Genomic DNA, 12058 nt, shown 5'->3' with positions numbered 1-12058 from the left:
GGGGACAAGGGTTATATTAAAGACAGTACTCCTGCAGCCCTACTGCCATTATTTAAAGTTCATATGCAGCCCTCAAGCCTTTGCTTAGAAAAGATGATTTTTTGTGTTTAAAAGGGTCTCCTTGAGCAATTTAAAGCCATGCTTGGAAGGGTAAGCAGGGGTTAATTTGAGTGAGGGATTCCAGGAACGTTTAGAGATCTGAGATTTGAGGGATCACTTTTTAATTAATTGAAAATGTTAATTTTTAATTGATTGAACCATGCAGTCTTCCTTTTATAAGGGGGAAAATGAACATGCCAGAATGTGACAAAGTAATTTTCTCTCTTTTGATATAGGCGGAAGGCTCTTTGCATCATTTTTTTTCTCCAGATTTCAGGTCCTTTACTCCCTGTCCATTCGCATTCTTCTAATCATTTGTTGTCGGGTGTGCTAGTTCAGTTGGATCATATTAAGTGAACCAGGACTGCTACTCCCAGAATGTATTTTGTGGTTAATTAAAAACCTGGTCCATCTGGTAACCTTATGTCTGCACGTCTTCTTGTTTGTAGATATCTGTCACAGATTCAAATACCTTGGGCATAATACAGTCACACGGAGTCTGAGTGCTTAAATACACATCTTTCTGGCTGTAAAATAAACCTCCCATCCTAATCCCATTTTTAAAGTTGCAACGTGTGATGGTGGCTAGGTGATGTCACATCATGCCCCGTACAGCTTTTATTTGCTTATTGCCAATAACGTAGGGGGCACAAGTAGAGAACATCAGAGAACCATGAGGTGAAAAAGAATCATAGAAATAAAGGGGAACATAACATGAGTAAAAGACTGCTGAAAACCTAAATTGCAGAATTGTAGATGTTTGATACGTGTAATAATCTGGAATTCACAAGATCTGAGATACAAAACTCTGATAATCAGATCACTGTTATGCTTGTTATCAGGTGGCACTGGAAAGGGACGTACATTTAAGGTTGCTTAATCAGCTTTATATTAGGGATTCTAATGAATACTGCTGACCCTCCGATTCCTCACCTTGGAATATTCCATAGTAATGCTCCCTGCATCCCCCCCCCCCCTCAAGTGGCAGCTTGCGACTCCACACCGCCCCTGTAGTGACAGATTAGAGTCGCATATAATCACCACTGCTGCGTCCTGACCTCCATTTCATTCTCTGCGCCCCTTTCAATATTGATCCGAAGCTCTTCTCCTAAATTTTTGGGTTTCTTAACAATTTCTAAAACTTTCAAACAGTGTCCAATGTTGTGTCTCCTGAAAATGACAGGATTCAGTCTGTATCTTATTTGCAGGAAGCAGATGTCGGACACAAATCTGCAGGAGGTATGTTGTTGGTACCTGGACTCGGGATGATTGCGCCCTCATGCACCCAAAGGCATTTCTAGACCATGTGTCCAAGCTGTACATTGCAGGGGGTAAGAAAAGGTTGCAGCCTTCCTGTAAGTCATGTTCCAACTGGTCCCAATCACAGGGTCCCAATCACAGGGCTGTTCCCATGACCATTCTACTTCCTGCTTGAAGTTTACCAGTAAGAACAAGTTCAACCACAAGTAATGAAGAGCAAAGCATGGCTCAACCTCATCCTGCCAGCCCAACTCAAAGGAGAAAGCACAAGGGCATGAAGATGCAAGTCGCACTCTGTTGAGGTCGCCTGTCACTGAGCCAAGTCCTTAGCTGATTTTTACGCGCTCAGTTTCCCAGGACCCTCCTCAACACTGCAGCAGAGGCCTTCAAAGAGACCTGGTAATAGATATTCAGTGTGCTTCTGGCTCCCTCTAGCATGCCTAAGGATCCCCATGAACCGCAGGATCTCCAGTTGGGATACCAACAGTGGTTTTTCCGTTGAGCCCTCCACCCCCCCCCCCCCCCCTTGTTACCCACTACCGCACCCGTGCCACCCCTGGTGCAGACTTCTACACGAGCCTCGGGATCCAGGCCAGTTCCACCCCAACACTTTTCGGCCTGTGCTGATTCCTATGTTAGCTCCTGAACTGACTTCAGCCAATGTCGCTGTACTAAATTACAAAAGTGCGAATGATGGTCATACAGCCTGACTCTAAACCTGCGCCTCTTCTTTATCAGAGCTATCGGCAGAGGCTCCATTATCTTTTTGTCTGCAAAGCAAATGAGGTGACCCAGTATCCCTCAGAACCTGGGCATCTACACTGCAAACAATGGTTCTGTCGGGTATTGCTATTTCTTTGTAAATTCGAAGCAATCATATAAACAGTCTTTTTTTGATTTACTGTTTATATGATTGCTTCGAATTTACAAAGAAATAGCAATACCCGACAGAACCATTGTTTGTATCATTATCTTTTTGGTTCTGACTCTTGATTATTTACCAGAACCAGGGTGCGCTTCAGCATTTGTTCATGGTGAGGGGGATGGCTTGTTGCTCCATCATTATATTCATGAAGCCTTCTATCTTGAGTTACAAAACAGAAGTGGGCTTGCCACCTCCACTCTCCACCCCCCACCACCCCCCCCCCCATACAGAACTTGACTTGCCCCTGGACCACCAACGGATGAGACTGCTTCATTTGCAGTGGTGGATCAGAATGCTGCTGAGGTGCTAAAGCTACAGGTGCACTCCGAATAAAGAAAATGTTATGACATAAATCCCACGGCTTGGGCTAGCAACATCAGAGCCCTTGTTTCCTTTTAATGATACTTTTACAAGATACTCTGATGGCTACCTGCTAGAAACCATGTTCTTGTCTGCTTCTAAACAGAGAGGTGTCCAGAAGTTCTAGACTGGCATCTGGTGGGCCATAATTTTTCAAGTATCCCACCCCATAGATCCATATTGTACATTCCTCAACCAGTTAAGTGAATCATGATTCATTATCTACACTCCCCAAGATAGGCAATCTGAGGATTGGTGCCAATTAGAAAAAGCATTGGCATGGCCAGTAGGTCTCGCCTTTGGGACCTTATAAGTGTTTAGCCATGCAACGGTTGATGTTGTTGCACCAAGGATATTGTGCTGCATAACTACTTATAAGGTGCCAATGCTTGTTTTATTTTAGTGTCAATAGGTGGAATCCACCCCAAAAGTAATGATCTCTGCACTGTTACGTATTCCTTAATCAATGCACTCACTCATCCAACCACTGAATCATTCTGATATTCGCTCGCCCACCCACATGAGCAAACTCTCCAATGAAGAAACCTGTGTAAACTAATCAGATCCATTTGCTGCGGTACTGCTGGTTTAAAACGTAGGCACCCTCCCCCCGAAAAGGCTGGATTGTAGGAAGGGGAAAACACCGTTGTAAGCATTACTTTTAAAAGTAGTAACAAGGAATACAATTTGAAAACATTTCCCAGAAACTACGCCCTGCACTATAACAGTTATCGGTGCTTCCAACTTAGTGTGCGAAGGGTCAGAGAGGCATAGTTATGAAAGCAGCCTCGTCACATTGCAGAACATGATGCACCGGGCTGGGGCTGCTCCCTGGGGTGCATGCACCCTGCGGAGACAGCTCAATAATGGAAAACAGGGTACTTAATAATAGAAAGGAAATGAAAAACAATGCAATGTTGCTGTGCTATTGATTGAATTTGCGTATATGGGAGCAGGAAATCAATTGCAGCACCAAAGACATCCCCATGGCATTGTAGCAATGTCAATTTAAAAATATTTAGTTCCCTTTTACTTGGTGAATTCACAGAGACCTTTGACGAATCACACCGCGTTCCTGTACAGAGACATCTGTTGGTACACGCTGCCAGGATTTGCAGCCTGTCAGCTGGAGGGGTGTGTGCTCTCCTTTCAGTATCATGAACACTTCAGCATGAAAACTCTGGTACATGCGAAAGGAGCATCGTTGAACTGAACGCGGATATAGCACGAGAAGCTGCGGCCGGTGACTAGCAGCAGGCGCTGAAGCTGACCGCATGTTGTAGCGCTTGTAACAAGGGAGGACGGGTAGGGGCATGCAACATGGAGTGGAGCAGGAGAATCACATGAGGAAGCCAGCAGAACAACCACCACAATCTGGTAGCGTGCTTAAATGCAAACAAAACAAGTGTCTTTGTAGTCACGAGATAGGTGACTCCTCCTTACGATGGTAGTGCGCATGGGCATCAACTCCATCCCCAGATTGTTTTTTTCCGCTATCAAGTTCGGATGTGATTTCCTGCGCTATGGGTTGGTATTGTTTTCGAACCCCCTTCGAAGCGCAATCCTTCGCCGCTCGACGGTACTGTTCTCGATCGCGTTCCACTTTCGACGTGCATCCTCCAACTTCAAAAATCTTAGACCAAGATCTTCGACGCGGGCCGTTGGGCCTAGCCGTGCCGATCACAACGGCTGTCGATGGAACAGACTCAGTTTATAAAATGCCCCAGGTGTGGTGCTAAATTCACACACACAGACTTACACGAAGTGTGTAACCTCTGCCTCTTCCCCTAGCATGAGGAAAAGCACTGCGAGGCCTGTACATCGTTCCGGTCGAAGAAAACCATCCGTGATAGTCTGGCTCGACGACACGAAATGTCTCGAAGCAGCAGCTCGATACCAGACATCGAAGCAGGTTCCACAGTCCATACAGAACTTCAACCTGCATAAGAGGATAGCTCCGTCTCCGAAGCCGACGACTCCGAGGAAGACAAGCAGACTGTCACCCCGGCTCAGCGGACAGTGAGTACTATTACCCAGCCTGCCACCAAACCTAAGGCTCCGGTAATACCTTTGCCCTCGGGCTCAGGTCAACACCGTGATGATACTTCAGACGCCCCACACTCGGGCCCGGCTATGAAGCTGAAACAAAAGCCTTCCGTCTTGGGCTTGAGTCAGCCCCATTCCGGCACCGAACCTACACCTTTGGCACCAAAGCCTAAAACCAAGCCGGTGCCCCACACTTCATTGCCGGCACGAAGACCCCTTCTACGCCGAAAACCCCGACTCCAAAGCCACCAAAAGACAAAGCTTTGGAACCGAAGCAGGACAAACCGAAAGCTTCGGAGCTGTAGAAAATGTCAGATCTGAAAACTCCCTCACCAAAGATTTCAGAGCCAAAAACACCAACAAAACCGTCACAGCTTAAGCCCATTAAGGGTCACTCTACGGCCAAGCTGCCGGCGCCGAAACAAGACGCCACCCAAAGAACTTTCTCTTTTAGAATCGTCGGATCCAAAGCGAAAACACTGCATATTGACCCCGAAACTGGCAAACTTCTAACCAAACCTCCTAAGAAACGGAACCTAGATCTTCCAGAGGATCCTCTCCTACCTCTCAAACGCAAAGACATGGGTACTCCCTCTCCTCCTGATCCCAACTTATTCATCTCACCAGCAAACTCACCATCACCCACACATTCACCTGTGCCACAAGATGGTGATGATGATGATGGTGGGGATAGGGATACACTAGGGGATGATGACGACCATAGCATACCACAGGACCCAGACCCATGGGATGACTATGATCAAGATCCAGATCTGCACAATGACCCTGATCTGTATCCCTCCAGACCATCACCACCTGATGATAGCATTGGTTTTGCACAACTTATCAATATGGCTGCTCACTACCATGGGGTGGAACTACACACTGATCCCCTAGAAGAGGACTTCTTAGTGGGAACATTCGCACCTTCACAAAAATCCACCCCCCACCCTGCTTATGCTGAAAGGCATGTTAAAACACGCAACAGAAGTATTCAAAGACCCTGTTAGAGCCCGAATACTTACACCAAGGCTGTATAAAAAAATATAAAGCAGCTCCTACAGACCCTGTGTACATCAAAGGCCAGGTACTTTTAGACTCTTGATGTGTAACGCACGCAAAAGGGCTAATTCCCAAGCTACAGGCAACGCCCCTCCTCCTGACAAGGAGTCAAAGCTTATAGACGCTTCAGGGAAAAGAATTGCGTCACATGTTGCTAACCATTGGTGCATTGCCAATGCGCAAGCTCTCCTAGCACTCTGACAAAGCGCACTATGACGAGCTGGAAAAACTAATGCAGTATTTACCAGAGGAACACAAAAACAAGGACAATGAACTTATTCAAGAGGGCAAAGTAATAACTAACACTTCCATAGAATGCGCCCTAGATGCAGCTGATACAGCATCCCGTGCCATTAACACCAGCATATTACTGCGTAGGCACGCTTGGCTTTGAATCTCCCGATTCAAGCAAAAAGTTCAAAGCACCATACTCAATCAACCCTTCGAGCAAGAGCATCTTTTTGGACCTACAGTCGATACTTCATTGGAGAAAATGAAGACAGATACAGAGACTGCGAAGTCCATGGGGCTTTGCAACTCCCCTCCAACAGGGCTTCCTTTCACCGCTCCTTTTACAGGGGTGGCTCCAAAACAACATCAGAAAATCCCTTCTCATCTTACAAAAGCCCCAATCAATCTACCTCCCCCAAAGGATATTTTCGGAGAGGGAACAATAATTGGGGAAGAGCCAGAGATAACAACACCTGCAATTCCCCTAACACCAAGCAGTGACTTCCCTTCACTACCCCCCGACCCTTCCACTCCTGTCGGGATGTGTCTCACACAGTCATACCTGTCTGGAACTCCAGCACAACAGACAAGTGGGTAAGACAAATTATCCAGTATGGTTATTGCCTAGAACTCACCTCCATTCCCCCAAATATCCCTCCCAAGTAACGTCCAATGTCATCAGAACATCTGACCTTCCTAAAACAAGAGGTTCTCTCCCTGTTACAAAAACATGCTATAGAACCAGTCCCCTTTCCTTATCAGGGCACAGGGTTCTACTCCCAATATTTCCTAATTCCAAAAAAAGACGGCTCTCTCAGGCCAATACTAGACCTCAGAACACTAAACTTCTATATTCAGTCAGAACACTTCCACAAGGTCACCCTCCAACAGGTGCTCCCATTGCTTCAACACAGCGACTTTCTTTCCACTCTGGATTTAAAGGACGCCTACTTCCATATTCCCATTCATCCAGCTCACAGAAAATGTTTCCTGGTGGACGGTCAACACTACCAGTTAAAAGTCCTCCCTTTCGGGGTGACCACGGCACCCAGAGTCTTCACCAAGTGCCTCGCTGTAGTTGTAGCTCACTTAAGAAGACAACACATTCACGTGTTCCCATACCTGGATGACTGGCTCATAAAAGCCAAGTCACACAACAGCTGCATTCACCACACACGCAAAACAATTCAGTTGCTTCACCATTTGGGATTCACCGTAAATTTCACCAAGTCCTACCTCCAACCATCCAACACACAAATGTATCTAGGACCTACAATAGACATTTCCAAAGCTCTAGCATACTCCAACCCAGTCAGAATACGCAACATACAGGATCTAATATCACAATTTCAGCCTCAACACTCATTACCAGCTCGAGTGTTCATGCAATTAATCAGGATGGTTTCTTGCATTTTAATAGTCCCTTATGTAAGACTCCACATGCGTCCTCTACAGGAATGCTTTTTACGCCAGTGGAACCAGGCTCTAGGTCAGCTAACAGATCTGGTTTTGGTGGACAGCCGCACATATCGCTCTCTCCACTGTTGGAACACACAAAACCTTTCCAAGGGGCGGCCATTCCTCGACCCGGTTCCACAGATCGTGCTAACAGACGCATCGCTCACCGGCTGGGGCGCTCATCTCCAAAACCTTACCATTCAAGGCATATGGACCACAAAGCAAAAACAATTCCACATAAACCACCAGGAATTACTGGCAATATTTCTGGCATTGAAATCCTTTCAACTCAATCTAGTAGGCAAAGCTGTCTTAGTTTGTACGGACAACATGACAGCAATGTACTACATACAAAAGCAGGGAGGAACACATTCTCTACAACTTTCACACTTAGCTCAACCCATATGGAAATGGGCCATCCCACAAAACATACATCTCCTGGCAGAACACCTCCCAAAAGTACACAATCACATCACGTATCTGCTCAGTAGTCCGCAACAGATCCACGAATGGGAACTTCATCCTCAAGTTCTTCTTCCATTCTTTCAAATGTGGGTTTACCCAGAGATAGATCTGTTCGACGCACACCAAAACGCAAAATGCTCAACCTTCGCGTCCAGGTATCCACACCCGTTGTCCAAAGGCAATGCAATATGGATGAACTGGTCAGGGAAATGTGATTACGCTTTTCTGTCTCTCCCACTCATCCCATTAGTGGTCCGGAACCTCAAACAGCATTCCCTCACACTAATCAGGGTTGCTCCCACATGAGCTCGACAACCCTGGTTCACAACACTATTGGAAGTGTCAGTAGTTCCTCATCAAAATCTGCACCTCTCTCCCAAACTTCTCACTCAGAACCATGGAGAGATGAGGCATCCAGATCCCAATCAACTCAACCTTGCGATGTGGCACCTGAAGTCTTAGAGTTTGGCTACCTTATTCTCCCGCCAGACTGCATGAGCGTCATTAAAGAAGCTAGACATCCTACTACCAGAGCATGCTACGCAGCAAAGTGGAAACGATTTGTAATTAACTGTCCAACCAATAAAATCAATCCACTAGACTCTTCCACTCAAAACATTTGCTATCCATTACACCTGCAACGCTGTAATCTAGCATACACATCTACAGGACTACATCTAGCTGCAGTAGCAGCTTATCTACAAAACAGGCAACCCTTGTCTTTGTTTCGAGTACCCTCTTATTAAAGCTTTTATGTAAGGACTTAAAAGAATAATGCCCGCTAGAGTTCCGCCCTCTCCAGTGTGGAATCTTAATATCGTCCTTACAAGGCTCATGGGCCCACCATTTGAACAGCTACACAAATGTGAACTGCAATTCCTCACTTGGAATGTAGCCTTTCTTATAGCCATCACATCTTAGAAGAGTGAGTGAGCTCCAGGCATTAACTATACAAGAACCATTTTTGCAAATTCATCATAAAGTGGTTCTCGGGACCTAATCCAACATTTTTACCTAAAGTTGTCTGCCACTCATCTTAACCAGTCTGTTGAGCTACCAGTATTTTTTCCCTCAACCAGACTCAGTGGCAGAAAGGGCTCTTCTCACCCTAGATGTTAAAAGAGCACTACTCTATTACATTGAACGAACGAAGTCCTTTAGAAAGCGTAAACAACTTTTTGTTGCTTTTTCCCCACCTCATACAAGCAATCCCATTTCAAAAGCAGACATTGCACGGTGGATTAAGTGCATCCAAATATGCTACCTCAAAGCCTAACGTACATTAACGATTCCCCTAGAGCTCATTCTACCCGCAAGCTAGGGGCTTTTATGGCATTCTTAGGGAACATTCCCTTAGATGACATCTGCAAAACTGCAGCTTGGTCTACACTGCACACATTTGCAAAACACTATTGTGTAGATGTGCACGCAAAACAACAAGCTAATGTGGGCCGGGCTGTCTTAAGAACACTCTTTCAAACCACTGCAACAGATACAGGTTAGCCACCGCCACAAACAAAACTGATGTATAGTTTATGCACAGTATATGATCTACAGCTCATATGCCTTGAACGAAAAATGCTACTTACCAGTATGCATCTGTTCTTGGCATGTAGAGATGTAGATTTATATTCGCCCACCCTCCTCCTGGGTACCTTTATCTGTTGCAGTGTTATCTTACTTAGATACATCTCACATTGACATCTTTCTATTTCTTACTAACTGCATCATCACCCTTTATGGCGAAAACAATCTGGGGATGGAGTCGATGCCCATGCGCACTATCATCGTCAGGAGGAGTCACCTATCTCGTGACTACAAAGACTTCTTCGAACAAAAACAAAGTGCAAACATCCGAGCCCAACACCAGATGGCAATCTATGCACAGTATATGAATCTACAGCTCTACATATCTGAAAGACACATTAGTGATAGATTACCTTAGAATATCTCCAGGCGTCAGACTGGATCCGGAAAGTTTTGCTAGCAGTACACCTGCGCGTCAGTAGGTGGCGTCGTGCGGCGTCGTAAGCACCGAGATGACGTCACGGAGAGTACTTAGGCGCCATAGAGACTACTTACGCGCCACCCATGCGCGCTGACGTCAGTTCTTTCTTTTTCCGCGCCAGCAAGTGCAGATCCGGTTAGAGCACGTACCTTAGTCACTTTTTGACTACCCTTTTTTGAGACTTTTGTCTCCTGTACCCTTTGGTCCCTTGGTGCACGTAGGGATGCCTGGCTTTAAGTCTTGTGGGGTCTGCTGTTGCAAAATGTCGATGGCGGACCCCCACAATGTCTGCCTCTACTGCCTGGAGACCGACCACGACTCCCGGTCCTGTCGAGCCATGGCCCGGAAGCTGCTGGAGGTCCGGCACTCGTCCCAGCACTGTTCCCGGTCTAGGGACCGCTCGCGGGGCCGCAGTCGTCTGTCCTCAGACTCCAAGTATTCACCCTCGGATTCGGGTAAGAGACAACACAAAAAGAAGTGCAAGAAGCGTGTTCGCTCTCCGACGTCCCCCCGTGGGTTCCCAGATGCAGACGATTGGGACAGGGGTTCTGCCCCGGTGGCTCTTTCGGAGCCTGTGAGTCCCGCGGCCTACCCACCTTACCCGGGTCCATCGGCAACTCCCGCACAGGTGCAAGAATTTCTTGCTACCATGGCCTGCCTCTTTAGGCCTCGGGCTCCCGCCGGCATGCCTTCGGGCCCCAGGTTCCCGTGTTTGGATCCTGTTGGACCGCCGGCGGATTTAGCTTCGGCACCACAGGATCCTGCGCCGTTGGCTTCGGCCACGGCGCCACAAGGTACAGCGCTGCCGGCTCCGGCCCCAGCACCACCCACTGCGGCGCTGCTCCTGCTCCTCCGGCGCTGCAGTGGGTGCCATTTGTTCCGCCCTTGCCCAGGTTCCAGGACCATTTTGTTCCTACCTGGGATCCGCATTGAGACGCGGTGCCGGCTTGGCCACGGCCTGACGCAGTTTGTTCCTTCTTCGGCTCCTGCTCTGCCGCTGCAGCCTGTTCCGCCTGCGACGGAGGTGGAGGACGACTAGGAGGGGTCCGAGGACCCTCTTGCCAGTCAGTGTGACTCCAAGCAGGACTGGGCAGATGACTTGGAGGATGCCGGCGACCTAGACATCTCCTCTGACCCGGGGTTTGCCTCTCCCCCGCCTACTATGGAAGAGGGTGCCTCCTATACGATGGTGCTCCGTCGGGGAGCTGAGGTCCTCCACCTTTGATCTCCCTACGGTGGCCCTCAATCTCATGAACATGCCCTTTGATGGCACTCTCCTGTTTGGCGATAAGGCCGACAGTGCACTGGAGCGTTTTAAGGACTCGTGGGCCACGGCCAAGTCCTTAGGTCTTTCCGCAAAGAGCCCAGCCACTCCTGGTTTTCGTTCCTTTCGTGGCCAAGGCAGGGGCGCCCAGGCACGTTCCTTCAGCAAGCCTGTGCAGAACCATCCTCCGCGCGGCCACGGACGCGGCTTCCGCAGGGGCGGCTCTGGGAATCAGCGTGGGGGTCAGTCCACCTCCGCCCCCGCTGCTTCTACCTCCAAACCTTCCTAATCCGAGCTTTGTGGAGCACCCCACGCCAGTGGGTGGTAGGATCCGCCATCACCTCCCCCACTGGCACGCTATTACATTGGACAAGTGGGCGTTGCAGATCATCCGCATGGGTTACTCCCTTCCCTTTCAGTCCACCCCTCCAGCCATGCCACCTTGGTACCACTGCATGTCGAGGGAACACTTGGCAATTCTCCGGCAGGAATTTACAGCCCTCTTGGCCAAGGGGGCCATCGAGTGCGTTCCTGGGCCAGAAGTATGGAGTGGTTGTTATTCCCACTACTTTCTGGTCCACAAGAAGGACAAAGGGGGTCTGCGTCCCATCTTGGATCTCCGGAACGTCAACCGCTTCCTCCGGAAGGAGAAGTTCAAAATACTGACTCTGGCTCAGGTCTTGGCTGCCCTCGACCCTGGAGACTGGATGGTAGCGTTGGACTTGCAGAACGCATATTTTCACATTCCCGTCCTGCCGGCCCACCGGCGTTACCTGCAATTCACGGTAGGCCAGGAGCATTTTCAGTTTGCCGTGCTCCCGTTCGGCCTTACCAGCTCCCCTCCAGTGTTCACGAAGGTGATGGCAGTGGTTGCGGCTCA

At 48.2% G+C, this 12058-nt stretch overlaps 1 protein-coding gene across 2 annotated transcripts in view; it reads left to right on the top strand.

Annotated features, from left to right (window-relative positions):
* LOC146861338 (mitogen-activated protein kinase kinase kinase 5-like) overlaps positions 1–12058 on the top strand; it is an 802557-nt gene that overhangs the window by 524797 nt on the left and 265702 nt on the right. The gene's annotated exons all lie outside the window — the stretch shown is intronic.

The sequence above is a fragment of the Triturus cristatus genome, chromosome 3_1 (assembly GCF_964204655.1).
Source record: "Triturus cristatus chromosome 3_1, aTriCri1.1, whole genome shotgun sequence".
NCBI classification, from domain to species: domain Eukaryota; kingdom Metazoa; phylum Chordata; class Amphibia; order Caudata; family Salamandridae; genus Triturus; species Triturus cristatus.
The sequence above is the reverse complement of the archived record's forward strand: the minus strand, read 5'-3'. Positions and strand labels throughout refer to the sequence as shown.